Genomic DNA, 6,221 nt, shown 5'->3' with positions numbered 1-6,221 from the left:
TTCGCGACCAAACCATTACCCCTCACCTTACTTTGAAACCTTGGTTAAGGACCTTAAAGGGTTAATTAGTGTATGAAACAATTATGTTAAGTGTGTTAGGAAGTTGGTAAGACACTCGTGAAGGAATCGCCTTAAAACTCGTAATGGTTAAATTATTAAAAATGGTGGAGCCGAGGGTACTCGAGTGACTTAAGTAAATCGTTAAGCACAAAAGCGAACGTTAGGACTCTAAATGGTTAAAGTCTAGTTTCTTAAGCGACCGGGGTTTAATTCCGACTTATGTTGTTGTTCATAGGTTATCGGACCCACTCTAAGCTTAAGTCTATCCGGGAGCACTCAGGCAAGTTTTCTACCCGTTATACTGTTGTTGTGATGTATATATGTATATGCATTATCTTGTGATAGATGCATGTTGGTTAATTAGCAAATTTTGCGATATATTGAAGCATGCTGATATGGTATATATATGCATGCCTGTTTCGTATTCTTTCCATATATATCTGTTGGTTCAGTTGATAATACCTATGCTAGAGAATAGCGGTAATTTGCATATACCCTTAGTATAGGGACCCAAATGTGAAAACATTTTCTAAAACCGGGAGTCGAGGATCCCGAGTAGATTATATATATATATATATTTATATATATATATATGGTTATAGTTTTCAAAACTATTAATCGAATAAGGTTTATTCGATAACTTTATTTTATTAATGAATATTATCTTGAATATTCATTCGAGGACTTATGACTCCTTTATATTATTTATTGAATATTACTTGGATATTCATTTGAGGATGTATGACTCCTTTATTTTATTTAATGAATATTATTTATAATATTCATTCGAGGTATTATGACTCAGCTTATTATTTAATGAATATTATTTCGAATATTCATTCGAGGGCTTATGACTCAGCTTATTTTATTTATTGAATATTATTTGAATATTCATTTGAGGATCTATGACTCCGATTATTTGCTGAGATATATTCTTTATTTTATTAAAGAATAAGGTGTCGATAATCAAACTCACTTTTGATTATTCAAATAAAGATAGTACTTTCGTATAGGTATATCTTTGGTTATTTAATATTCATTTCAAGTATAAGTTTTAAAACTTCTACTTCAATTATTTTTATAAAGATTATTCTTTATGGAAATATTATTTAAATAATAATATTCAGATATTTTCTAATATATTGGGACTGATTTATTTTGTTAAATCAGCATCACTCCAAACATTCTTAAAAATGTTTTGCGAGTCTTCGAAATGATTTTAAAAGTTAGAGCGGATACCAAAACTCATTTTTATATTTAAGATCCTCCTTTCGAAGGGGATTTAAATACTCACTCAAAACATGAGGGATCCGGCTCTGTGGTGAGTTTTATATTCGCAGCAAGGTTGCTCTCTTGATAAAAGAGTTTTTGATTACTTACCCAATACTCGGGAAGTAAAATTCTTGGAACAAGTTAATCCATTAACAGGCATCGCCTGGGAAATATCGGTGAGTTTTCCTTTCCAACTAGATATGACTTCTTGGTGGAGCCGTATCAACAAGTTTCTACTTGGGGAAAGTGGGGACGAGCTTTATGTTTCAGAGTCATGGATTTCATCTGAACTAGGAGTGGCGTAAGTGGTCGAGTGGCGCCGGCCCAGCCTTATTATATTGGCCCAAATGGCCTGGAAGTTCCGCTAAGGTGGTCCATTCCTTAGGAGTTCAGTGTTCGGTTGACAAGTAAATCCGACAGGTTCTCCTCTACATGTAGAAAATGGTGGGGTTGCACTACTACGACTGATCATCGTAAGTGGTCTTCCTGGCGCGGAAAACTCCCGTAATGAGTTCATCATCCAATTGGATATTTCTGCAACACTACCCAGAGCACTTCGATAGAAAGGCTACGGTTGGGCGATTGTTGAGTGTTGGCAGGGTCAAGTTTTCAAAATGATGTTTGCATCAAATGAAGTATCTCATAACTTCATTTTATTTTGATGATATTTTAAAGGTTGAATCTATTCAAGTATTATCTTGTAGTCTCATCTATGTGATGAACTTTTGAACTAATTATAACTTGAACTGTGGTAGTTCAAGTAGTATTTGGAAAAGATATAAGTATATTGGAGTATCTTGTAACTTCATCTTTTAAACTTATATCTAGTAAATGATTATCTTATGCATGACAAAGATTTTCAGAAAAATGTTGAGACAAGGTTAGATATATGAGATCACCTTGCAACGGTATTTTTATACAGTTATACACTGGAACTCTGTGTGTATTATGCATGGAAGAGGACTTCCAATATTTTGAAAAGTATATATGTATATATATATACTGAATATTTTGCGACTTCATCGTATTAAGATATCAACTTGGTTCATTTCTTTTGACCACGACTTTCATAAGTACTATGAGAAGGCTCATATATTGTTAATCATTATACATATTATTTTGGTGGGCTTGCTGCTCACCCTTGCTTTCTTCTTTCATCACACAACATCAGATAGACAAGATAACCAGGATAAAGCTTCCAATTCGTAAGCGATTAGGAAACGTTCCGCAGTTTTCTATAGGTGTTGATGTCGCTGTAGCTGAGGTAGGAACTACCAATAGGCTAGGCTTTCAACTTTTGATGTACCAGACTTATGTATCTTTATCAATTGTAATAATGGCAAAGAAAATGTAAATTTATTCAGAAAACCTTTTAAGGTGTATTGACAGATAATTGTGGAATAAAGTGACTTGTGATTATTTTTGGGAATTCATATCTGAGACTATAACTTGTGGTGTGTGTGTGTATATTGTGGGGTCACAGTACAGAGTAGTTGATTGTTTAATAAGATTGGGTGTTATTAAGGGAAATGGAACTCGTGACAACCCGGATCCCCGACCCCGGATTTGGGGGTGTTACAGAAATGGTATCAGAGCTAAGCGTTATAAACCTCAGAGATGATGTGACGTTAAGATAATAAGTTCACTAAGATAATAAGAACTCTTGCCAAGTTCATAGTCGGACTACCTAATGTAGTACTGACAGTTAAAACCCTTAGGGGAACCCTTATAAATATCATGATATAAGCGTAGTTCGTTATCGTATATGGTAGCGGGACTCCGAACCCTGAGGTTGAGGAGCAACAACGCGGTGATGTTTTATTAGTTATTGGAGATCAGATTGTGGATCCAATGGAACACCCTAATGAGGGACCAGATGATGTTCATATTGAGGATGTAGTGGTTGAGGATGTTGTCCTAGAAGGGATTGTTGCTGAGAAGAATCCCGTGGAGGGTCCTGACAAGAATGAATAAAGGACCACTGAGGAATTGATGACCATGGTTCGTGGAATTACCAGAGGTAGGATTGGCTGGTCACTACCGGAGATTCGTTCAAGTTTGTAAAGATAGTAGCCCCTTTAACGCGGCTTACTCGTAAGACTAAGAAGTTTGAATGGACAGAGAAATGCGAGAACAGCTTTCAAGAACTGAAGCAAAGATTGGTGATGGCCCCTATGTTGGCGTTGCCGGATGGAAAAAGGAGATTTTATGATTTGTAGTGACGCTTCGCATAAGGAATTTGGGTGCTTCTTATACAGCACAGCAAGATAATCGTGTCCGTGTCAAGACAATTAAGGGAATATAAAATTCGATATCCCCGCCCATGAGCTTAGGCTCGTGGCAATAGTTTTACCCTAAAGATTGGAGGCACTACTTGTATGGAGAGAAGTGCGGGATTTACATAAATCATAGGAGCTCTAGTACATTTTTACGTAGAAAGACCTCAACATACGCCAGAGGAGGCGGTTAGAGCTAATCAAGAATTATGATTGGGAGATTCTTTATCATTCGGGGAAAGCCAATATGGTGGCTGATGCCCTTAGTAAAAAGGAGAGACTCAAGATGATAATGTCTTTTGGAGAGTTTATAAGAAATTTTGAGAAAATGGAAATAGAAGTGAAGGTAACCGGAGCCGGTACCGAAAAGCTGTTTGAGATTGCAATACAGTTCAAATTATTGGAAAAGAACAGATTGTGCCAGAAAAAGTGATGAACGAAGGCAGAGAGCCAACAATTAGATAAAAGATTAATATCGAGAAAGATGATAAGGGAATAATGAGGTATTCCTACAGAATTTGGGTTTCAAATGTTCAAGAGCTTAAAGATGAGATCTTAGATGAAAGCTAGTTTGAGGAATAAGATTTAGAGCAAACCCTGAACGTGATAGTCAGGGAGGTCGCCATCAAGATAGAAAGAACCCATAACATAATGAAGTGGAAAATGAGGATTTTAACGTATAAGATAACCCCAAGTACGGGGAGGAGGAGGAAACGTTCAGACTAAGGAAACAAAAGTCGAGTAAGGAAAGGAGAACCGAGACGGTACTCCTATACGATAATTCATGGACCTGTCTCAAGAGAACTTAGACTATTATCCCTAACCGCCACCCTGAGGAGACAGTGCGGTGGGAAATTCTTTCAGGACCTTTAAGTCGCTAAGCTCTCAGAGTTCCAAGGAACAAGCGAACCCAGTAGAGGCGAGAGCCTGGCTAAAGGAAATATAGGAATCATTTGAGATTCTAAATGATGGACGAATCACAAAAGACTATTTTTGTCACTTACCCTTCTAAGAGAGAGGCCACCCACTGGTGAAAGACCAAGAAAGGCATGGAGCCAGAGATTATAATAAACTGATTAAAGTTCAGTCAATTGTTTTCGGGAAAGTAATTCCCAAGGTTATGGAGATAGTGTAAAAGCTTTAGAGCTAGAACAAAGGCAGAAGAGTATGATGAATTATGAATCTAAGTTGTAAAAGTTGTCAAGATTCGTTCTGAGGACACGAATCCAGAATGACGGGATGTTTGAAATCAATGCTTATGTTGTGTTGGTTCATGAAATAATGATAAGAGAAAGGAAAATAAAAAGAAATTGAAGTGGAAAGGAATATAACGGCAATAGAGCTTGAGGAATGATAAGGGAGTTGGGTATGAGGAAACCCTAAAGACTCGTAGCAATAGAAATAGAAAAGTATGTAATCGTCAGGATGAGGGTGATTCACCATGAGTTAAAATTGATGGTTGAGGGCATAAGAGATACATATATTTTATCCCCTGTAAGTTGGGAAGATTCGAGGAAACCTTGAGATAATTCGAAGGATAAATAATGAGACGCGGATAGACTGAGGAGACAAGAAAGTAAGAAATTAAGAAAATTGGATGAAGGAAGTGACCTTCAAGAAGGTGAAGTGTAAGACCGGTGGCTTGATACCCAGAAAGGGAGACGCCAGGTATGAAAGATATCCCACATTGAGGTGACTGTTGAGATAAATAACAAAAGTAAATAAGGAATTATTAAGAAGAGGTTCACGTTGAACACGACCAATATCTTCCAGATCATCCTTGTTATCGTTACCAAATTAGGCAAGAAAAGCGGATAACCGTTGTTATCTTTTGGAGGCCATATTGATTGACCTCATTTTGAATACAGATGTTATTGTGAAATTAGGCATATACTATCGAGGTGGGAATGATTGAATAAGACACCCTTATCAGGGATATATGACTTGATTTATCCATGGAAGGATGCATGTACCTTTTTAAAGGTGAAATTATGGATAAAACATCAGTAACTTAAAACGAATCCTAGGGGAATGCATACAGGTTGGCATTTCACCCTTAATAGGGATAGTATGAGTTTTGACAGTATGAATTGGAAAGGATTAAGGTAATAACAACCTTTAAGAATCAATGGAGAAATTTTTTCAGAAGTATATAGACAATGATTCTGGTATTAATAAATGGTATCTTGATATGCCCTGTATCTAGGGAATACAGGAGGAACGATTCAAGGATAACCTTAGAGGTTTTACAAGGAGAAAGGTAATATTCAAAATTCTCAAGAATAGAAATGTTGATAAAGGAAATATGACGTAATTATAATGATGCCAAGTGAGGCACGTGTTAAACCACGAGAAGGTATGGATCGAACCAGTAATGGTCGAAATTGTTCAGGGCAATTAGGACTTAAGATAAAAGATGTTCTAAGTATGATTAAAAGTCAGTTGTGACAGTGATTAACCTCTAAAGACTGAGGCAATAACTTATGGAAAAATGGTGACAATTTTTTTTATTTTTACTCATCAGACTTTAAAGAAAACATCTTCACATAAGCTGTGATTGAAATGAGGTAGAAAATTTATTTGGAGGTGGTTAAAATGACATTGACTGTAAGG

The sequence above is a fragment of the Apium graveolens genome, chromosome 5 (assembly GCF_009905375.1).
Source record: "Apium graveolens cultivar Ventura chromosome 5, ASM990537v1, whole genome shotgun sequence".
Lineage (NCBI taxonomy): Eukaryota > Viridiplantae > Streptophyta > Magnoliopsida > Apiales > Apiaceae > Apium > Apium graveolens.
Note: the sequence above shows the minus strand (reverse complement) of the source record.